Source organism: Coturnix japonica, chromosome 32, assembly GCF_054131305.1.
Source record: "Coturnix japonica strain WE chromosome 32, WE-NBRP24, whole genome shotgun sequence".
Classification (NCBI taxonomy): domain Eukaryota; kingdom Metazoa; phylum Chordata; class Aves; order Galliformes; family Phasianidae; genus Coturnix; species Coturnix japonica.
The window spans coordinates 1,301,710-1,325,838 of record NC_140694.1 but is presented as its reverse complement, the minus strand read 5'-3'; the positions used below and the strand labels follow the sequence as shown (position 1 = coordinate 1,325,838).

The 24,129-nt window shown below is 45.7% G+C and overlaps 1 pseudogene across 1 annotated transcript; it reads right to left on the bottom strand.

Moving 5' to 3' along the window:
• Nucleotides 1-286: 286 nt before the first annotated feature.
• LOC146755433 (hydroxysteroid dehydrogenase-like protein 2) lies at nucleotides 287-13,101 on the bottom strand (annotated as a pseudogene). Its single transcript, XR_014938076.1, has 12 exons — nucleotides 13,042-13,101; nucleotides 11,105-11,268; nucleotides 10,589-10,687; nucleotides 10,341-10,455; nucleotides 9,714-9,817; nucleotides 8,805-8,903; nucleotides 6,933-7,127; nucleotides 2,619-2,704; nucleotides 2,117-2,132; nucleotides 1,586-1,732; nucleotides 901-1,029; nucleotides 287-524 (listed from the first exon to the last, which is right to left on the bottom strand). The product of XR_014938076.1 is annotated as a hydroxysteroid dehydrogenase-like protein 2 (transcript).
• Between the last annotated feature and the right edge of the window lie 11,028 nt (nucleotides 13,102-24,129).

The following is a 24,129-nucleotide window of genomic DNA, read 5'->3' as shown; positions in this document are numbered from 1 at the left end:
TTCTGGTGCTGCACGCAGGTGCTGTGGGAGGGATTACCTTGTTTGTGGCAGTCTGGGCTGGGGGTGTGTTTGTGTGAAGATCTGCAAGGTGATATTTGCTCCTCCCAGACTTCTTATGGGACATGCACGCATGCAAGCAAATATGTAAAAGAAAATCCACTTCAGGTGTGTTGCATTGCTCCAAAGGAGTGTAAGAAAGGAAAACACCAGTTACATAATAGAAGTATTCTCAAGAAGGAATTGTTTAATCACAAACACCTTTCAGTCTTAATAAAACTAAATTAGATCTTCTCTAACAGATCAGCATTTTATCCACAGTTGTTATACACACAAAAAAAGAGAAAAAAGTAGATTATCGTTTTAAAATGTAGCACTGCTATTATAAAAGAAAGGCTGGATGTTCTGCTGGTACAGCTTCTCCCTCACAGTTTAGCATTAAACTGCGTCAGCATCTTCTCTAGCTTCAATGCTACCTTTAATCCTTAATTTTCCTGACATGAAGGCCATGGTTGGCTTTAGTTTACCTAAAAAGAAGACACAGAATCATCAGGAAAAGGAAAGGAACTGGAGATTGTGATATCATATAGTAGTTACTTTGCTACCAAGTTCTACTGTAAAAGCATCAGAAAAGAGGTTCAACAGATTGACTGGATGCTTTCTGAAGCTACACTCTGAAAAGTTCAATAGCTACTGAACAAAGCAGTAGATATTTTTATTATAAAATCATGGACTCACAGAGTGACTTACGTTGGAAGGGAATTTAAAGGCCATGCACTTCCAGCTACAGCTCATCCAATTCCAAGACCACAAAGAGAGGTGAGCCTGTCAGCTCATCCATCAGCAAGATGTTTCCTGCCACCAGTAGCTGCCTCAGTTCTGCCAAACCCGTTTGTTACTCACCAGTGAACATCTTCACAAAGTCGCCACTCGACATGCTCATCACAACATCAGCTGCTGCAGGAGGCTTCCCAAACCCAGCACTCCCACTGCTGGTTTTCAGGTCAAGGTACCAAGTGCCTCCTTCATCACCTGAGTGGAACAGGGAGAACCTGTGGCAGCACCACAAGGACTGATGTGCCCTGCCCTTTGCTACCCCCGCCTGCTTTTCTCTCCCATCTTCGTGCTAGACGTGCTGGAGGTGCTGTGCCAGAAGCTGCCCCGCGCTCTCTGTGCAGACAAGGTCAGCCCCAGCAGATGCCCCACAGTGCCACAGTGTCAGGGGACAAGGCAGTGGCTGCTGGTGGAGCTGGAGGCAGCAGGGGTTTGGAACAGAACTACATGCTGACCCTGTGCAGCACGGCCAGCAGGGTGACACAGCAGAAATGAAACACCAGGAAAACACACCACAGTCCCCAAAAGAGCAGCACATGCTGCTGATGCAGAAAGCATCTCCCTGTGACAACAGCAGCAGGGTAAATCCCACATGTGCTGAAGTTGGCTCTGAAAGGCAGCATCTTACAGAGCACACCCAAAGATGTCCCTGTTCCTAGACCAGTTATAAAAGACAAGTATTTACATGTGAAAATACAGACTGACTCTTGCTAGGAAAGTGAGCATTTGAGAATTTTACAAGTGATGGTCTTACCTGACAATTCAAACTGAAAGACGCCCTGCGTGGATTTCACTGTTTCTTTATTGAGTTCTCCCTGAATAACTCTGAATGTTTCTGCAACAGGCCCCGCTGAAGCTGATTCTTTATTAAGCTTGGCTCCACCTGATGCCTGTGAAGCACCTAAAAGAAACAGATGGATTCTCTGTAAAATGCTGGAACGCTCTATCTCACTTATCTTTCTAAGAATATATATGTTTTCAGCAGTTCTTCTGCAAAAGCTTCTAAGGTGTGAATCAATTCACTACTTTAATCAGCAACTTTCTACACTGCAGTGAATGTGCTCATTTAACATTAAGAAAGAGCATTTGCAATTTATAAGGCATGTAATGCTTAGCAGCCCCTAAAAGCCATGCAGAAGGTCAGTGTATCAGGAAATAATTATTCTACTCAGTGAATTGCTACTGTGTTGGAGATCTGGGCAGTTGGCAGTATCAGTTCCTGGCAGAAAAGTCTAAGTGCACACTCACAAATAGTATTTTCAAGGGAACTGGGCTCTTTTCAAACTTAGCCTCTTTCTTTCCTATATTTGTTTTGGCACTCCTATAAAACATATTCAGTATTCCTATTTGCCCTCCAATAGAAACATCACTATTCTGAAAAAGTGAACCTGATGCTTTTGTAAAAAAACAACTTCTCTATTTCATCTTGTAGACATTCACATCATGTACGACTGTGAGAACTTCATGTAGGAATAGAAGCTTCTCAAGTTCTCACACTGCAAGAAAGATGTAACACTCCTGCAAAATATGCTGATTGCTTGTGATTTTTTTACAGCAATATTTACTCATAATCTTCATGCCACTTAACTCTGGTGGTAAAAAGCAAAAAGGTTGTTCAAAACAAGGTGCTGATTATGAACTGTGAAAGTTGCAGACACTAAAGTCACTTCCATAAATCAAACAGCCCAAATACAAGAGATTTTGCCACATAGCTTGAATGTAGTCCAAAAGTAACTTGAAATAGAGGAGGCATTCATTATCATCACAAATAATCGACATGTACATGCAGAGGTTGCCCTTCCACGGCCTTCTGATTATGTGGCTGTCATGTCAGTTTCAGCATCCAAGAAGAAGTCAGGCATCAGGGGGTGACCTAAAGGGGAGTTGAACAATAACAGTAAGCCCAAGTAAGGGTGAACAGCACAAACAGGAATCCATTCTGAAGGCAACAGCACCTCAATTTACCAGTAAATGAACTACAGGTTGAAAGAAGACGAGGTGACATGTTTAGGTTCTGGTACATTTAAAATCAGACCCAGAAGCCTCTTACAGATTCAGTCAGAAACATCTGAAGATGAAGAAACACTATCTCACTATTTGGTAAATAGTAATACATGCACTTGTGGTGCAGGTCTGTTACCTCGGTCTGGTAACCTGGAAAGTCAAGTCCCTTTGTGAATGTGTATCGACGGCCCCGACCAAGTCACAGCTGCTTGTTACACCAATATGGTGAGCTGTAAAATGGCGTTTATTGGAATGTGAGGGTCCCTTATATAGGTATCCAGTTTCATCCTTATCTTTTTTACATATGCATGACCCAGCAGGGGAGGGCCTATCACGTTACATCCCGAGGGTCCGATTTCGCCTAATACAACATCTCCCTCTCCCCATGCTTAACAAAACCATGCCCCGTTACAATGCAAGCGCCAATCCTAATCCTAATATATAAAAGTGTTAGTACTTATATAATTTTTTGTGGTGAGTTATTTAAAAAGTGACGTAAACATGCAGAGGTATGTGGTGCAGTGTCTAACAATGTTAGTGGTGTTCTAATCAATATGTCCAAGGCATCTTTGGTTATATTATACAGTTCATCCTTCTGCTCAAAGCTTCTCATATATCTGCTGGAACTCCATTTTCTCATTCAAAGTCCTTGCACCTGTGCCTCTTGAGCCAGCAGCAGGAAATCTATTGCAGCTTTTTTCTGTAAAACAGCATGCCTGAAAGAAAAGTACTCAGATTTCGATTAGTTTTCTGTTTTTCCCAGACCGCCCTTTTGGGTGATCACTGCATCAGGTTTTATTCTTCTTGACGGGACCCATAAAATTTTTCCGATTCTCTTTCCTTTACTGTGGCATAACCTCTTCGTTCAAAATGATTGATTGCATAATGTGCTGTGCCAATACTTCTGCCTGCTGGGCTATCAGGATCCTACCTCTGTGACCCTCCCCCTCCCCAAGGACACGTATCTTGTCCTTCAGGAGACGGTTGGCCCTTTCCACAATGCTTGTCCCTGGGAATTCCCAGGGATGCCTGTTGAATGAGATATTCCCCAATGCTCCTTGAGTAGATCTCGAGATGAAGCACGAGCCATTGTCTGTCTTGATGTGTCGCAGCACACCAAGGACCACGATGGCAGTGGCCCAGTGTCGCTGAGCTGCAGGGGACTTAAATGTTAACATAACCATCACTCAATCAAAACCTTCACTGATAATACACTAAACAGAAGATTACATGTAACGTCATAATTTTTGAGTTGACATATACACACTCATTCCAGCATTCATTTTAGACAATTCTATAAATGGAAATTTCTAAGCTAATGTATTATTACTTATCGATAACTATGAGGTGGCAAACCACCAAAAGGAGAGAGAAGGAATACAATAGTGATGGATGCGATAGGCAGTGCCTGCAGGGCGTCCCCTGCTTCAAAGTGCACTTTGCCTTTCTCACCCATCACAGATTTTCTCCTGTTTTAATTCTTGCTAGAGATTGCAAGGTTTTTTCAAATGTGCTCCATATATGCATGGCCAGTGCATGATACAGAGCCCAGGTGAAACACCTGTTCTTAAAAGATAACAAACCACTATATTAGATCTCTCTACAATACAAACTACTCAGAAAAGTTATTAACAGCTATAGTCACTTATTTCTATCGTTACTTGCTTCACCCTTAGCTTTCTTCTTTTTTCTTTTAATTGGTAAGCTTTTTCTTGTTGACCTACTCCTACTATAGTTACAAAAATCATCTATGGGTAGTATAGTAATTCTTGATGCAGTATAGAGTGAGATGCACTTGTAACTGTCAGAAAACAAATATCTTTGCACTGCTGTGTGCACATTGCATTCAGCCCACTACGGGCAAAACTCATCCTGGGATCTTCAGGACCTGCTCTAGTACGGCTGCCACCGTTCCATCCAACTCCACCACCACAATTCCCCCTCCATACAATTTCAAGCTCCATCAACAAATTTGTCCAAGTCCCTACCCTAGTCCCCTAAATGTGTATATTATTGGGAGAAAATGAAGACATTCTTGCTCCGACTAGCAAGAGATACTTCTAATGTCTTGCTTTTGTCCCCATTCAGAAGTAACGATTTGTTTACTTTCACAAGCGGCGGAGCCGAGGGAGGGGGGGGGGTAAGCAGTGAGGGGGGGGCAGCGCGGGGGTTTGCGTTCTCTTGCTGGCACTTAAACTTCTCTGGTTAGAGCAGATCACATTCAATATTTTAACTCACTGTTCTTCTGTAACCTTTTGCTGTTTTTTGTTTTTCATAATTCCACAACTCGTACCCTCAATTACACTTCCATGTAACATTAATAATTCCACTTCCATATCGCATTCATGTTTACACATTCCTATTACATTAACAGTTCCATACACCATTTGCATTTATACTTTCATATACCATAAACATTTAACAATCACAAAGAGAGTGACAATAATCAATACAGTTAATAATCAATACAGTTTATCCTAAGTATTCTTCCTCTCCTCCAAGTTGTCAGCAGGAGTTTAACTGACTCCAGCTCGGGCTGCCGTGGCTCGCTCGACAGCTGGACTTGTTTCTGCTTCAGAGGCTCCACTCGAGCCCGGGGCCCCCTGACCGGGCCCCCAATTAACGATAAAAAGGAATGCCTCCCTTATCTTTGACCAATCCGAGACTTGGTCGCTCTTGTTCTCCCCTCTCCCTCCCCCCAGGTAGAGCTGGACCAGTAGCCCACCCTCTTGGGGAAGGGTTATGATGATTAGGAACGCCTCTGCCTCCGCCCCCGCTGATGCGGATTGGCTTCCATCTTGGTTAGTCTTATCCACCCCGCCCCCCGGGGCAGAACCACACCCACAACACATCCCATCTCGAGGAAGGGACCCATCCTCCCGCCCCTGCTCACTCCCCTTCCCCACCCCCAAGGATGGGCGAAGGAACGCAGGTTGCTTTGGATACCGTGATGGGGCCTCCGAGGAAGGCTTCTGCTGGTCAAGAGATAAGGATGTGGAATGTGTGGAATGCTGCTGGACGGGGCCATCTGCTTGTTGTTCAGCCGGAGTGATGGGTGCGGTCGGGATGGCTCGCGCCACCTTGTCTTTGTCTTTCAAATCCTCACATCTGCAAGAGAAAAAGCCTCCCGACCCACATTCCGCCGTCCCAACCTGAGTTTCAGTCTTCCCCTCTTTCCGAGCCGCTTTCAATGCCCGTAGCACCAATGCCCACGTTTTGAGCTCAGAAGCTTTTTGCTCATTCATTGCGTGCTCAAAGAGCGAAAAAGTTAGAGTCCCACTTATTGTGATCCAAAATCACCCGAGGAGAGGAAAGCTCCCTCTCCTTTTCAAGACAACTAATGACGACTGCAATGTCCTTCTTAGAAGGCGTAGCTTTCCTACCATAGTAGGTTTTACAAAGTTGCAATACTACTCTAATGACGGAATACATTTACCCAGAGACCTGAAGTCTTCCTGGTCTTCTACGAACTATCGGCCGTAGGATAGGCGCAGCGCTGCATTCCCCTTTGCACCCCACCGAGAGTGCTTCCACGGGCTCGAACCGTGGATACCGCGTCCGTCAGCGCGGTTTTAGCCGTCGCACACTCACCTCCAGGACTTTGCCTCACACGGGGCACCATTTGTTACCTCGGTCTGGTAACCTGGAAAGTCAAGTCCCTTTGTGAATGTGTATCGACGGCCCCGACCAAGTCACAGCTGCTTGTTACACCAATATGGTGAGCTGTAAAATGGCGTTTATTGGAATGTGAGGGTCCCTTATATAGGTATCCAGTTTCATCCTTATCTTTTTTACATATGCATGACCCAGCAGGGGAGGGCCTATCACGTTACATCCCGAGGGTCCGATTTCGCCTAATACAACACAGGTCTATTTTCTTTTTGCTAATGGGTTTAAAATATATATATATATATATATATATATATTTATATAGGCATTGATTATTAGAGCCTCAGTGGACTATTATGTGCTTTCCCAGAATCCACATTCTCAAACGTGAGGCAAAGCATCTTTTGACTGAGTCAAAGGAATATATCCATATTCCCCATATGGCCTTCCTTCCTTCGCAAACTTCTCATTTTAAAGATCTCTTTTACCTGGTGCAATTGCATAGACATCAAAATCCTTAACGCCTTCTTCTCTCAGTAGAACTTCATCAATAATGAAGTTTCCAGTGAAAGTTTTCGGCTTTGTTAAAATGCAATATGCAGCATCTGCAATTATGTCTGTTTTTCTGCACTGCTTCTCTATTCCGGATCCTCCCAGCATATCCATAGCAGCTGTATGTATGGCTGGAAAATTCAGAGGACAGGAAATTACAAGTTTAACACTAATGACATCACATACTCATCTCTTTGGCAAATGCATAAACTTTATTCTCCTCTCACATGAAAGTAAATCATGAGAAGACTAAACTGTGAAATACCATCAACCAGCGAAGAATGGTCAACCAGCAAACAATCCTCAAAGTGTAAAGATTCCCTTACTTGAAAAGTATTAAAGGAACCAAAAGAGGAATAAAGGGAAGAACTCCTTGTAATATTCATATTATTCAATGCTTCTATCAATACTTTCCACACAAAGACTTCCTCTGGCTTTATTCAGGACATGAAAAACTAACAGGACAACTATCTTTCTCAAAGTGAATGTGCATCAGCAATTAACATTTTCTGCAGCCATTACCATACTGAAAATCTCAATTTTAGACCCACAATAACTTGTGAGATAACAAAGTGACTCTAAGTTAAAGATGAGAAACCCAATAGCACAAACTCAAACTTTTCCTGGCTTATGCTCCTCTACTTTCACATTACAGCCAATTATTATTGTTCTAAATATAGCAAAACTATGGGCAAAGACTGATATGAAAAACCATCTACTGTCCTGCAATCTGCACATCCTTCCATCTATTTCATACAAAGTGCTGCTGGTTTTCCATTAATTCATACATACAGCATCTTCCACTTTGACCCTGCAGTACCTCTACTACTCATTCACACTCTTACATCCTTTTGGCAGGCTACCTCTTTCACTTTTAGTTAAATCGAGAGCTCGTAACATCTCACTATCAGCATATTTTCTTGTTTCAAGGAGCTGGATGAACCAATAGAACCATACTAGCACAGTGTCAATCTCCAGCATTGAAGCTGATCACATATATATGATGTTCTTTAAATTAAAAACTTTGTAATTGTAATGTAGATACTACAGAAGTCACCTCTCTCACTCTCTAAAGTAGTTAACTTTTGTTTTGGCAGATAAACCTTTCAAAACAACATTTTTCTTCCTAGACTGAACATTACAAACTTTTATACTTCAGAACATGAACAGTTTTCATCAAGGAAACACTGATACATACAAATTTTGAAAGCTCACTTACTGCTTCTAATGCTTTCAAGACACTGGTCTCTTTGTTCAGCAGCTACAAAACCTTCAACAGCAGCCCTGGTCCTCACTGACCCATGGACAATAAACTGGAGCTAGTATAAGATGGGCACACCAAGTTATTTTTCTGCTATGCGGCCCTTCAGTGTGCTGTGACTTGCAAGAAGTGTTGGATGGTTGTGTGAAAAAGCAATTGATTTCCCACTCAGCCAAAACTTTTTTTTTTTTTTTACATCTACAGAGGTACATATCTTGTCAGCTTCATCTATTTCCTGGCAATCTAACTAGCTGGGGATTCTAAATATTAACATAAATGTCCAATACTACTCAGGGATGGTGTGCAAACCAAAGTTTGAGTCATGTTGAAAGGAGCAGTGACAAGACAGGAGAAAAAGCAGAATGTGCTCAGGCTGAAGGTAAGTTTAAGTGAAAACAGGAAGGCAACAGTGAGAACTAGGAAAGAAAGCCAATACCCACACAACATCTTTGATCACAAAAAAATACACAGAAGTGCTCGGTGTCCTGAATCAGTCCTAAATAAGACCACCTGTATAGGACAAAACACAACAATTCAAAATAATCACCTGTTTTAGGCCATAAAGCATTGACAGCAACTTCTCCTTTAAATTCTTCTGCCATTCCCAAGACACACATGGACATGCCATATTTACAAATTGTGTAGGCTACAAAAAGCACACAAAAATCCCATATTTAGTAGGATACATATTTAGTCTACACATAGAATTTTAGTTTGAAGGATGTAAGTCACGGAAAAATCAACTTTCTGGGGTCAGAGCATCATCTTCCTACAGTACAGAAACTCTCCCAGCTCCTACCACCCCCTTCAGATACAAACTGACCCTTTTACATGAGTATTGAATTGGGGAGGGAAAAAAAAAAAGGAAAAAAGCACGTTGTAAATCCTTTTTGTATACTCTGAGAAGGGGATGTTGCGGAGAAGGAACATGGACTTGCAAGAGGAGTTTAACCATGTTCCAAGTGTTGAAGTTTAAAAGATAATCCACAGGTTTAAGATGAGCAACATATATTCTAGCCCAAAGATGCAATTGGGGCCTCCTTCACTCCTCAAAGATAATTTCTATTTAAAAAGACAGCAATGAGCTTTATCGCTATCAAATCAAATGTGGAAGCATAGAGAAAAAAAGATTTTGCCTTCCTATCTCTATTGGGAATAGAAAACATGGTGTAGTATTAAGAAATCCTATGAAAAACTCTTATCTCTTACCTGCAGAACCTTCTTGGAAATATAAAGGCCACGCTAGGGGCATGAGATTTGTACTGTGTTTTATCAGAAAACAATTTTCTTTCACCTTTTCTTTCAGTGCAAAACACTCTTAGGAACCATTCCTGTCAGTCTCTTGTGAGCACTAAAAACACAATATCTGGAATTCTTGGCTGGCGCTCCTGCACACGTCATTAGTTACTCACACATTTCTCAACACATAACAGCAAAGGCAATGGATGCTACTTACCACAGTGATTTTTGAACCACGTGGGTTTCATATTCAGAGGTGGGCTGAGGTTCAGGATATGGGGGTTCTTACTTTTCCGTAAGTGGGGAAGGCACGCTTTAGACCTGGAAGAGAGGAATCAAGCAAGACAGTCATCTCTTATTTTACAGAACATTTACCACTACAGCAGAGCAGTAGTTTCACTTTCACAAAGGTCCAATGGTGAGCTGAAACCCTTCCCTTGTAGTCAAGTATTTAACTGATGAAAAGAACAGAAAAAAAACCTGTCCTATCTCACTTATCTCAGGAATAGCATTCATGTCTAACAGCTGGGCTGCATCCTCCAAGCTGTGCAGCAACTTCTACTAAAGCAGATATTCCAGATGTTCGGAAGCAATAGTCTCCTTGTAATAGTTCTGGAAAGGGAGTAAACCATGATGTGCTAACAAGCCAGATTACCAGTGTAGAGAATCATCTAGTCCCATATTTCTTACCTTCTGCTCACATATTTATCTCATTTTTAAAACCACATTTGAAAAATAATACAGTATATATGCGTTTAGTTATTATTACTCTCTGCACCAAGATCTCAGACAAACTGAGACAGCATTAAACATTTTGTCAAAATGGCTTTGCCTCAGCACTTACGTGAGGTAGGTTCCTCGTACGTTGACATCCATCATAAGATTGACCTTCTTGGTTTCTGTTTCCAAAGTGCCGGTCAAAGAGATGGCGCTTGCATTGTTCACCAAAATATCAATCCCTGGTTTTAAAGTAAGTCACCTCACATTAGCAGTGAAATAAGAAAAAACAGGAGTAAAGCAGGTTAGGCTGTTCTTTCCTCTTCTTTTTCATTGAATAATCTGCTTGGTAGACTCCCCTGCCCCTCAGCATACCTCCAAATGTCTTCACAGCTTTCTCCACGGCGCTGATAATTTGCTCTTCTTGCCTCACATTAACGATGCATGGCAATGCCTTTCCTCCAGCTGCTTCAACTGCGTGATTAGAAAAAAGCACACTTAGAATTTGTCTCTCAGACTGCACAAACTGACTACTGAGATTTTCTCATTCAGTGAATGCATTAAAAATTACACCTTTCAAACTCTGACTCTTTTACATACTGCATAATGAATAGGGATGCCACAACAAAATCCTAACACTGAGAATGTACATGGCTCACCACACATTTTAATTAACATAACATTTTTACCTTTATGCACATGTATATTCATTAACATCAAACTTCAATACCTCACAGAATTCCTGGGAGGCAGGAGAAGCACTTGGGCTCATTCTTTTAAAGCTGAATGGGAGCTAGGAGAGTCAGAGCAGTTTCCCACTCATACACAAGAACTAAGCAATGACACACACACACAGCCCACAGTCTGAAGCCCACCCTGATTACAACTTACTCTCTTCTGCAGATGTGTAGATAGTCCCAGATAGTTTAGGATGGGGCTCTGCTGTCTTGGCAGCGATCACAATGTTTGCACCATCCCTGGCAGCCTTCAGAGCAATGGCTTTGCCAATTCCCCGGCTCGCACCAGTGATGAAGAGCGTGCAGCCTGCTAGTTTCCTGAAGATGTGAAGGAAGTAGAGGGGAAACAAGAGGGGGAACAAAGCAAAATCTGGAACTCAGTGACTTCTTGCAGTCTTTGGGGACAAAAACAATCACTGCAGTCTTAGCAAGAGGCAACTGCCTTCAACATTTTACAAGGAAATCAGACCCAAAATACAGAATAAATGGATAAAGCTACAGAAAAGCCTTTCACCACCACTGAAGACTTTTTGTACAATAATCCAAGGCTGCCCAAAACAGAACTGCTGCATTCTCCAAAAGCAGAAAAGGAGTGACTTCTAAAAACAACAAAACCAACCAATTCTAACGTTTTGATACTCAGTGCAGCTCTCTGTAATTTAATTCTTTTGGCCCTCTGAACACAGAGGACCAGTAGCTCAACACGCTGTAAAGGCAAAGTCCAGGATCACAATCCCAATGCAGGGTGCCAAAGACAAGAGCCAAAAATCAGATTTTCAAAAATGACCATGATTTTCCTTAAGGCTTTCACAGTAAAACTCAGTTTGCAAGTAACTGCATTTAACCCAATAAATCCCCACAAGTCTGTCCAACCAACCAGCAGGCTGACACAGCTGAGCAAACGACTTGTGACTGAGCCCCTGTGTACAAAGGTGTCACACAGAGTGGAAGCACCAGTGAGATAAAAAGGAACTGGGAATATTGCATGAGCATATCAGCACAGTGTGAGGAGAACCAAAGTTCACCTGCAGCTGAGACTTGCAAGGGAAGCCAGTGGCAACTTGTTTATCTGCTATAATGTGGGTAGGAAGAGCATGAACAAGGAAAAGGCGTTGCTGAGTGGCATGGGTGATTCAGTGAGAGCAGACACTGGTAGTGCCTTGCTTAGGAGCATGGTTTACCAGGACATGAGAAACTAGCCATAGATGAGAGGTAATCTTAGAACTTGGAAGGTTGGAAAAGACAATATAGTCCAACCTTCAACCCATCCCCACTATGGCCACTAAACCATGTCCTTCAGTGCCACATCTAAACCCTTCCTGAACATCACCAGGGATGGTGACTTCACCACTACCCTGGGCAGCATGTTCCAATGCATCATCAATCTCAGTAGGTAAAATCAAGCCTGGTGAACCTGATTGACTTCTGTGATAGAATGAAAGGATTTGAGGCCAAAGTGATAACAGCTGACACCATTAGCAAGGCTTTCATTACCATCTCTCAAAATACTTTTGTATCCAAGTAAATACATAATAGTCTGGATGGTTGACCAGCCTAAGGGGTAAGAGAAATGTTAACTGGACAGGTTCAGGGAGTTAGAATCATGCAGGTGGGCTCCTTTTGCAGCAGGCACGGCCGCAACCAGGGCAGCCCACAGGCTGCACCGTGGGCGCTTTCTGCACTCGTACAGGATCTCATGACTACTGCTTGCAACACACGGGAACGAATAAGGTCAACGTATGTCCCCGTTCATTAGCAGCGCAGAAATAACGCCGCAGCAGTCACTCAATTCAGATTCCGCAGCACACCCACAGCCGCACTTTGCCCTCCGGATGTGCACACAGCTCGGCCTGTGAGCAAACAGCACCGAGCGGGACTCCGGGTCCGACCCAGCCGCTCCGGGGCCACCGTGCCCGGCCGCGGCCTCCACCCCGCGTCCCATCGCCCTCAAGGGGCTGCGGAGCACGCGTCTGTCCCTCCACCCGGCCCCAGCCCTGGCCCCGGCCCCGGCCCCAGCTCTGCCCCGGCAGCTCCTGTGGCTCAGAGCTCGCGGCACCGCCGAAGGAAGGAGGAAAGCCCGGGTCGCCTTACCCAGTGTTTGGCAGCATGGCGGCACGGCTATGGGGCGGCTGTCGGCTCGGCACGGGACGCGCTCCCCGCTCACACCGCCCTCCGTGCAGCCGCGGCCCGGGGAGCCGGGCGGAGCCAGGGCCGAGCGGGGCGGGATGAGGGGCGGGTGATGGAAGTATCGGGATGAGTTCCCTGCGGGAGTACACCTCGTTCAACCAAGCCAAAGCCTTGCACGTTTTCACTGGCAAAATTAAAATCGCATCTGAGATCTCGCCCTCAAGGAAAGGACTGAATGACCAAACTGAAGTGACAACTGAAACGATTTATTATTGAAACAACCTGTCCTTATAACTATCGGTCTATCCACTACCACCTCGGGCCACTATGCGGGCGCCGACATGACCCCACTGCAGGGTGCTCACTCGTCATCTTCATCGGTGCGCAGCTAGCAGCCTTCCTCTACCCAGACAGAGCTGGTGAAAGGTGGGCGCTGCGGGTCCTCCCAAGGCTCCCACTCCTCTGGCATCACCGTGACTTCATGCTGTATGTTCACCGTGAGCGATAAGGAGTGGAAAAGCAGGCTGGCCTCAGGAGCATGCTGCTCTTGCTCTCTTGGGCGCCAGGGACGTTCCTGCAGCGCTGGGTTGCTTGGCAAGCTGTCTCCCATGTAAGATGAAGCAGTGAACGACAAGGAAGTACAAATGTATCCAGGGCTCCAGCCGCTGTTTGGTGGCAGCAGGGACGGGTCCAGAGGCTGGTTCATTCCCCAAGCTGCTGCAGCACGCATTGGCCGGCTGTGAGAGGCTCGAGCTCGGCGTCGGCTGCGGTTTCTCCTTCGGCGCTTGGGAGGCCGGGGTCCCCTGGCTGCAGCTGCCTGGGTGCCAGCTGCCGGACCCGCTGCCTGCAGGCAGCCCCTGCGGGAGCAGGAGCAGCAGCAGCAGCAGGAGCAGCAGCAGGGGCCCGTCTCGGCTCTCCTTCTCCGGGCAGATCTCAGCCTGCGCTGCTCGAGGAGCCGAGAGCTCTCTCCTCCGAAGTCTGGGTTCCAGTTGACGAGAGGCTGCAAAAGGCAAAGGAGAAGAGTCAGTTGTTATCACCTTGCGCTTGAAAGACAGCAAGGTACAGGAGATTTTCAATTGCTAAAGACGGACATGGGAGTGAGCAGCATCACGAGCCGATCCTTGACCACCTCTTGCAGGGTGGGAGCGTCTTTGCTCAGTCCAATTGAAGTTTGTCCTTGCAGACATTTCTGCAACAAAGCGGTTTTCGCTGTGCCACTCGGCAAGTGAAATCCTTCTGAACACCCTGGGGGTTCTGATGGGGTGTCATTGTGATGGCACGTGTTTGTGATGGGGGCTTCGGCCACTCCCAACATGGAGTCACAATGATCACCCCAAGGTGATGCCCAGCCCTTTTCAGCAGAGCTGTCCTCTGTCCTTTCATCCCCAACTTGTCTCAATGCAGTGCTGCTTATAAATCAGATTATAAATCAGATATAATTCCATGGGCTTTTCTGAACTCTCATGATCTGCAAACAAGAAGAGAGCAAGAGTTTCTACTGCTTTGTCCAGTATTTAATGAAATGTTCATCTCTGATCTGTGGTTTCATCTCAGTTTAAAGCTGGTTCTTTTTTTGCCTGTTTAAATGTACAAAGTATTTGTCGAGCGAGGGTCAAATCGCAGCTTTTACAATGTTGAGTTCTGGCCATGTTTTGGATCTGTGATATCCACATTTACTGCCATTCAAACCATTCCTCAGTTCCCTTCAGCAAAACTTTGGAACAGAGCAATTAAACATGAGGCAAAGTGACAAAAAGCAAAACATAAAACACATACATAAAAATGTTATTCAACAAGTAAAGTAACTGTCATGGGTTAGCCCTCAGCTGTACCTTCAGAAATGGCCTGGAAAAGTACATTCTTTTTCAGTCAGTCAGCCTCCTTGATGATGATTCTCTTTCTTCTTATTTAGAGACTTAAAGCCATCCCTGTCTTTCCTCACATGGCTTCCTAACATTGCATCTGTGTTAGGAAAGCTGGGATTTAAATGTGATGCAGTATTTGAAATGAGGCTGGAAAAGGTGCTGCCTTCAAACCTTGGGAGGGAAGCATTACTAACAGAATATTGGCCTCTCATACCACGCATCTACAAAATGCCCGTCCTCATTTTGACTTGACATGGTGTAAGCATGAATAAGATGTGGATCTCTAAGAGAAGATGTAACTAAATCCTGCTGCAACGCCCAGCAAGGAGAACATTTTTTCTGTAATGACTGTGTATAATGACTCAAAGAGAAGACATATAACAGTATTTCTTTATGTTTTGTGGATAATACTTCTTTTGGTTTTCACCTTTTCTGCAGATAGCAAACTGCCCTCTGTTACTGTGAGATGTATGCCACCTAACTGAACATGATTTTGCTGGAGATGCATCCACAGCAGAACAAAGCTGTCTCTGGCTGCCCCTGTGTTTTTCCCTCTCCATTAAAGCAGTAGTTCATCCTGTGGGATGAAAGCTTACTGTGCTGCCCTGGGGGATAGTGATTGTGAATGGCAACTGTGTCAGGGCTGTGTCTGGCTGCTTGTGTGGTTGTACACATGTTTAGAGGGGAGAGAGGACAGGACTGTCATATCCATATATAAGCCATTATGGATTCGAGCCCAATGGAACAAGAAATTCAGTAGCAATAGACAAGGAAAAACAGAAAGATGGAATCTTTGTTTTCTGATGATGTGTTTATGCTATACTGCTTATCCAGGGATGAGCATGTGTCCTAGAGGCAGCATCATGGGAACATAGACAGGTATCCCACCACCTTCCACTCAGGTCCTCAGTGCTGTGCTGTGGGATATTGTGGGAGCTGATGGTGCTGACTATGAGGTGTACTTGATCCTTGCATTACAAACTTTCATGTGGTGCCATTCTTGGACTTTATGCTCTAAACAGACAAGGCTGAACAATGTTCCAGTCTGCTCTGCACTGTAAGGACAAACCCCACAGTGGGTGCTAAAATTCTTCTGGACATTTGCATTCCACAGGATTTTTACATGAGTGTAGAAATGCTCTGCTTATAAATCCGTTCCTCAGGTCACAGCAAATGTAAAAAAGAAGTGACTAAACAAACTTGTTGCCCTGTTATCAGAAACTGAAGAAAAACTTCAGATTCTTTTAGTGGCCGTTCCAGTTAATAAGTGAAAGAAAACCAGCTCTAAGGCCTGTGTAAAATACAGGCGCTATCTGCATGGTGCTGAAGGTAATGAACGACACTGATCGCTAACTGTACCAAGAAGAAAAGGTAAGCTCAGCCTTCAAGTCCCCACGGGCTCTGTTTCGATGACCTCTTTCATTTCATCAGCTCCACTGGCACGTTTTTTTCCCAGCCTGAGTAGGGAAAAATCCAGCTATGTGTGTGTGCCAGCAGAGGGAGCGCTCAGCACACGAGATTGAATCACGGAATATCCCGATTTGGAAAGGGCTCTCAAGGATCATAGAACCACAGAATAGTTGGGTTGGAAGGGACCTCAGGGCCCACCCAACCCCTGCCATGGGAGCGCTGCTACCCAGCAGGTCAGGTTAGAACAGGGCCATCCAACCTGGCTGACCCCTTTACTTTAACCCTTTGAGGCTGAGCTGTCAGCCCATGGTTCACCCATATTTTGCCTGGATTTTATTTATTGTGGTGGTGGCCCAAATGTGGTTTGACTCCCCACCCCCAGTTTCTTTTAAGGCTAGGGCCCCTACTTGTTCTTAGGCTTGTGGCTGGATTCTCTGACACACACTGAGAGAGCTTTACATGCATTTACTACATATTTCCTACATTTAAAGTCAATGATTGACGGGATTAACAGACTACAAGCTGTGAAAGCTGAAAGGAATGAGGGTTTATTTAAAGCAATCAGTAGATAAAGCTTATCTTTGTTATAGGTAACATTCCTTTTCCATCAGTAACTCAGTGGTGCAAATGTAAGCTGAAAAGTAGAGAAACAAAATCTGTCCCTCTCAAAGAACTAGCATAGATTTCTCACAACTTATAAGCCAATATGATAAACTGAAAAGGCTAGATTTTTTATTTCTCTACTCATTGGTGTTTCTGCACATCTCATTATTTAAAGGGACTCTTCCTTGCTCAAGTATGATGGTCTTCTGAGTTCCCAACCTGAAGTCATGGCTGTGTGGTACCCTCCTGCACCAGCTCTGCTTTGGGGTCTGGCAGTTCCTTCTGTCACTGCCTCCTGCCATTCCCACCTGGAGATTATGCTAAAGAATGGAGAGGGAACTTTGCAAATGAGTGAGGGCAGTAGCACAGCACCTCCTGAGAAAGGCTTACTTCCACAGACTTTTATTGGTGGGCTGCACACATCAGCTTGATGTTACCTTAAGGAAATGAGAAAGTGAAGAGAAGGGACAACTGCACAGTAGACAGCCAAGAAACAAAGCCATGTAGTCCCCAGAGGATTTTCTTCTCCAGTGTCAGCAAGTAGTAAGGATGAGGAAGGTGACAATAACTCTTCTTGTCAGACTTTTCCCTCTGTTGGCAAGGGAAAATGAGGAAGAAAAGTGTATGCATTTCCTCCATAGCAGAATAAAGCTTAAGCAAGGCAACCTCTGTGCAGGAAAACAAAAAAATCTTCTCTTGTATTTCCTTAATGTGAACAGTACCTTCTAGCTTTCCCCCTTACTTTCTCCCACTGATAGGAACCACATGGCATGAGCACTAGTTTGTGGAACACACCTTTTTCATCAATGGATGAAGTTTTATCAGGGTGGAGGATAACTGCCACATCATTATTTCCAGTTGTAATCTTTGTCCTAAGGGTGTGTTAGCATGTGTGGGATATGGTACTGGGAGACTACAGAGCACAAAGTTCTGGATCTTTTTTCCCTATAAATATGAACTGTACTCCATAAAAATGCTTTGTCCAGAAGGTTGTTGTCAGCTATTTCTTCATAAGCTGAGAGCTTGCTTTTTTATTAATTTTTGTTTCTATTTATTTATTTATTTATTGGGGGGGGGGGGAGGGGGAAAGAAAGCATTAATGTGATATGGGGGAATGCAGAGATTCAGACTTTGGAGTAAAAGGAGAATACTCAAGGCCACATCTATTCACCAAAAACCACATCTCTCAGAACTCCAAGATTACCAGGCCCAAAATGGAGGGAATAAAAGATTAATGCTGTTGCCTCATTCAAAACTGGGAAGAGACAAGCCCAGATGGCTCGTTTTCTTATTTTCTTTGCCTGAGGAATAAGTGTTACACTGCTGTTGACTGTTAAACACATCCTAACTAAGCAATGTCCTATGTTTGTGTTTATCAGTTTGATTGCTGTCATTTTCCTTTCTTTGTAGAAAGGGAGAGACCCAAACAGAGTGAGGTTTTCTCCATAGGAAATGAACCCTGCTCCAAGAATTCTGCAGCCTGAACAGATGTGACGCACAAGACAAGTTTGTCAGCCTATTACAAATGGGCAGTTGCCTGAAGGACTGCAAATGGCCCTGGGATTTCTGTGACAGAACTGAAAATCAGCCCCTCAGCAGCCCAGCTTTGTCACCACAGACTTTCAGCCCTTCCCTCTGCCTTTCTGTGGGTGCAGCAACTGGCTAAGCCTGCGCTCTCTAAAGCATCTTATAGAACAGTACATCTGCGCTCACAGGTCAGCAGTAGGAGGGCAGAAGTGGAAGGACTGTGGGTCTGCCATAGCATCTGTGCATCACTCATTGATAGCTAATCCAATTCTGAACAGAGGATCTCACACTTAGCAACGCAAGAGGGCTAAGAGAATGATCCAGTTCCACATTCTTAGTGTTGTGAAGCACACTAGGGAATAACTTGGGGAGACAGCCTGGAGACCCAAGTGTCAGGGTTTCTTAAACATAGAAAACAGCCTATTGTACTTATCTGACATATAAAAATTACACATTGCACATTCTTACTAACGTCAGCCAAATATCCATTCTATAATTAGCATATATTCACACTGCCAGATCCCCTGCTTTCTTTCAAGTGGTTTTCTTGTTGAGCTGTTATTACAGTTTTTAATCATATTCATTGTACAGGCTCTCGTTTAATTTACCCTGCATTACCTGTGTATGTCTGCCTTGTGACAGCTGACACATACCTGCTGTGACCACAGATATTTCATGTCCCACCAAAACCCAGGGGTCTCTCCCATCATTATTTACCTTCCAGCACAAAGAGGGAGCTGCCATCAATCTATGAAGGGAATGATGAACCATACTCCTGCCCTTGTTACCCATTCCTGTAGGGTAATAAAGAAGATGCTTACCCTAAGGAAACTCTGCCATACTCTTCATGTGCAGCTCATCAGGAACTTTTCTGACTCCTATTTCATATTTTCCAGATTAGTATTTTTTGCCTGTAAGACATTCATGTTATTCATCTAACGCAGAAGTCATTTTCAGTCCTGAAAGGGGCTCTTTCTTCACACTTTAGAACATTTTTCTATGAGCTTTGTCTTCCAGACAAATACTGAAGAAATCAGAAATATTTTCTGTATAGCAGCAGTTTATATTCTGACTTATGGTGCACTGTCAATCTCCTTTGTCCTTCCACAAGAGAAAGCAACTGGAACAGGTTACTTTGTGTGGTAAAAGCGTAAGGAGAGCTGAAAATGAGACTTCTTGGACTTTAAGGAGCCACAAGAAGAGCCTAGAAAGTGAATGACATTCAAGTCTCTGAACATTTAGGTGGACACCAGGGGAGCAAAATCCTTCCTACTGTAAGAGACGAGCAAGTCCAAGACCTCCTCATAAGACTGGATATGTCCAAGTCCATGGGGCAGGATGACGTGCTTCCCAGAGTCATGAGGGAGCTGGTTGATACGCTCACCCAGCCATTCTCCACCGTATCTGAAAAGTCATGGCTGTCAGAAGAAGGCAGGAGAAGTCCCTGGGGTCTGGAAAAGGGAAACATCACTCCCAGTTTTTAGAAAGGCAGGAAGGAAATCACATGGGAAACTATAGGCCAGTGAGCCTTACCTCTGTGCCTGGGAAGATCATGGAGCTGTTCCTCATGGAAGAAATGTGGAGAACGATTTGGAGGTTCTGGTGGACAAAAAGATGGACATGAACCAGCAGTGTGTGCTTGCAGTCTGGAAGACCAACTGTATCCACAGAGAAGTGGCAGCATGGAGAAGTAGGCTCTTGCTCCCCTCCACTCTGCCTTCATGAGTCCCCATCTGCAGTACTGTGTCCAGATCTGGAGCCCACAGCACAAGAAAAGTGCAGAGCTTCTGGATTAGCTCCAGAGGAAGGTCAGGATGATAATTAGAGGTCTAGAGCACATCTCCTGTGAATGAAGAGAGGAGAATTAGGCTACATGTTAGGTTAGATACTAGGGGGAAACTTTTTCAGACAGAGGGTGGTGAGGCAATGGCACAGGCTGCCCAGAGAGGCTGTAGATGTGAGTTACCAACAGTGGAGTCTGGGAAGGACAAGAATCTTCCATTAATCGGTGACTGCTGGAAGGCGACAAAAATAGTGCTCTGCATTACAGTTGTTGAATTCCTGTTCCTCAAATTGTCCCACACTGCCTTCTATTTAGGAAACAAGCTCAGGGCACTCCTTGCCTCATTGCTCCTTTTAATTCAGACCTGCTGCTTCCTACAGGACCAGAAAGACGTCTGCTTAAACACTTGCGTAAGCCTGCCCTACCCCAGTCAGGCAGAGTAGTATTTGCAATGCCAAACCATAGCAACCTTAATGCAGATGGCTGCACCCTCAAGCTTCTCTGCCTGAATCTGGCTTCTTGTGGTCTTGTGTCCTCCATTGCTGTTCCAGCAGGGAAGACGCCTCAGACCCTTGGGGATCCCTTATACTTTCTGTGCCTTGGTTTCTGGCCTGTGTAGGAGGGATGTAGGACAGAGTGTTGAGCAGGAGACAACCAGATGCTGCGGCAATCGACTGGCAGAGAAGGACCAAAGTACTTCAAAGGTGGGTAGATGTGGATCAGATCTATGGGGCAGGAGCTGCTGTGGGGCTGAGGGGAGTCAGATCTATGGGGCAGGAGCTGCTGTGGGGCAGAGGTGTGTCTGATCTATGGGATAGGAGCTGCTCTGGGGCACATGTGGGTCAGATCTATGGGGCAGGAGCTGCTGTGGGGTAGATGTGGGTCGGATCTATGGTGCTGGAGCTGCTGTGGGTCTGATGGGGGATAGATCAATTGGGCAGGATCTGCTGTGGGGCAGATGTCGGTCTGATCTATGGGGCAGGATCTGTTGTGGGGCAGATCTATGGGGCAGGAGATGCAGTGGGGCATATGTGGGTCAGATCTATGGGGCAGGAGCTTCTGTGGGGCAGATGTGGGTCTGATCTATGGGGCAGGAGCTGCTGTGGGGCTGATGTGGCTGTCATGGTTTTGTAATTTTTTAATTTTGCTCTCAGTATTCCACATCATAACATCATGTAAAGTATGGATACTTGTATTGAATGTGCAGTCCACAGAAGAAGACTACATATCCCAGAGAACAACAGGGGTAATGATAAGTCACAGGACCAGGACGCTGTATAATCTCGTTCCCAGGCTGGAGTGCCCTCCTTCTTCTCTCCAACTTCTCGGAGAGTGGGAAGCGTTCCAGCCGTGTCGCCTAGAGTTCACAGTCGGCCTCTCGGTTTTCGGGGACTCTCTCATTCCCTGTTTGTTTGATTTGTTAGCCTCAATTATATTATATTGTGTTATCTTGTATTTCGTTATCATATTTAGAACTTCTTTACAGTGAGGGTGACGGAGCACTGGAACAGGCTGCCCAGAGAGGTGGTGGAGTCTCCTTCTCTGGAGATATTCAAGACCCGCCTGGATGCCGAGCTGTGTGATGTGGTGTAGGGAGCCTGCTTTGGCAGGGGGGTTGGATGATCTCGATGATCTCTAGAGGTCCCTTCCAACCCCTACAACTCTGTGATTCTGTGTGATTTTGTAATCAAGCTGCACTCTGCCCGGGCAACAGCCAAACAGGCAGAGGTGTGTGCTCCAGACTGTGCCAGCCTTTGGCATCAGCAGGAAGCTCTGCCCATGCAATACTCCCCTCCTGGCTTCTTTTGACCTCCCTGTAAGGTCTGGTGGCACAGCTTGATCCCAGGTCTCTGCTGGGCTGTTACTCTGCCCCGGGAGCAGCTGCCAGGAAAACCAGTGCCACTGGGAAGGTGACGTGTGCAGTGATGGTCTCTGTCACTCACTTGCCTGCTGTCTTGAGCATCAGTCCATCAGCCTCCCAGGCTGACTCCTCTCAGCCCTCTGGGTACAAATCTGGTGCAGTGGTGCACTTAAGTGAGAGACTTACAGGGTCTGCAGATTGTTAAGGGCTATTTGCTGTTTAAAGCCTAGAAGCTGTTTCTGATTCCTTTAAACCAAACCCAAAGCATCGTGTGTGTGTGTGTGTGGATAGGTGTTTGTGGGTACCAGCGTGGGGAAATCACAGAACAATGTCCTACACTGTTGGTGTGACACTGTTTAATTGTGGTGGTCTCAGACCGCAGAGGTGGCCCAGGGTCTCTTGCAATGCATTCTCCATTAGCAGAAGTTGTCACTGGTCCCAAGAGGGAAGCCGGGGAGAAAAAGGTTTTTCTGCACCTCTAAATGTAGCAAGTCTTCTGCCTCTGTAGAGCATTGCATGGAAGCCCCTTTCAGGGAGCATCAGGACCAGGGCAGAAGGACCAGAGTTTCTTTTCCTTATCACCAGACCATGTGAGTTGTCCCACCACACACTTTGGCAACTTCTGGGGTGACTGGTCCACTGGTGACACTGTGTACATGGGCACAGTTGGAGCCTCTTGAGAAGGTGATTCTCCTTTGTGGAAACGGTCAGCATTGTGATGGGGTGAGGCTGAAATCTCTGTTTCTTTGAGAGCAGCCAACCTGAAGCTGCTTCGTAGTGAGGAGGGTGACTGTGTCTGCCCTATGGGAGAACAAGTTCTCTGGGAAGGTTTACGGCTGCAGAGGCAGATCTGGGGACTTGTGTGCAATGAAAGAAGCTGGAGGAGAAGAGGGGGGCAGGAGCTGCTCTGCCAAGAGGGAAATGAAGGCACAGAGCGCTGCTGTGGGTACGTGTCCCAGGAGCCCACTGGGTCCCCAAGACATATAGAGCTCAAAGTCCACCCTAAACCTTGTTCCATCCCACAGAGGTGACAACTGGAGGCAGTAGGAGAAGGAAGGGATGCTTCATTGATTTCATCACAAAGGACTTAAGGAGAAATATCCACTGCTGAATATTTCTCAGGGGGGAGGACGCCAGTTCCAGGGAGCTCTGTGTGCTGGGCACAGACTGACTGAGCCCTTCCATCTGGGTGGCTGTGGCAGCACAACCTTCCATCGGGGTGCTCCAGAGGGAGCTGTGTCTCACTGCAGGGCTGGCAGCTGTCCTGGTTGTTCCTTTGGCTGCTCACGGCCTCAGCCACCATCAGCCCCAGCACCATCAGGACCCCCAGCCCAAGGGCCGGGCGCACTGTGTTGCTCTGCATAAACCAGCAGGGGATGGGAAAGGACGGTCACCTGTTTGTAACTGCTTTGTGCTGATGGAGTTTGCGATCCGCACGTCCAAAGAAACACAGCGCGAGCATTTATTGCCTGTGGAGATGAGCTGCTGGAGGCATCTCTGGGGCAGAGCTAGATAGCGAGGGTGGCCAAAAAGCAAAGGGAAGGGAGGGGAGGGGGACAAGGGCGAGGAAGGAAGGGAAGGGGTAGGAAGGAAAGCAAGAGGAAAGACACAGAACAAGACGTTAATTTTGGGTCCCGGGGGCTGGACTCGATGATCTCTAAGGTCCCTTCCAACCCGCACAAGACTGTGATACTGTGATACTGTGAATACCAATAGAAAAAAATACAAAACCACGACAGTATGGCAGCCCAAAAAGATTCCCTTGTGGAAGAAGGGGGAGGGTGAAGGAGGGTGAAGGAGGGGAGTGAAGGAGAGTGAAGGAGGGTGAAGGAGGCCGAGGGCTCTTTACCTGGGGCCGGCACTTCTGTGACCTCTTGCTGGCCAGAGAGAAGGGCTGCCCGCTGGGCACAGGGAGCGCCTTGGAGCTCCCGTGTCGTGCCCTGCCCTCCAGCCCCCTCCTCATCCTATGTGGAACGCCAGTGCCAGCAGTGCGGCCGCCATTT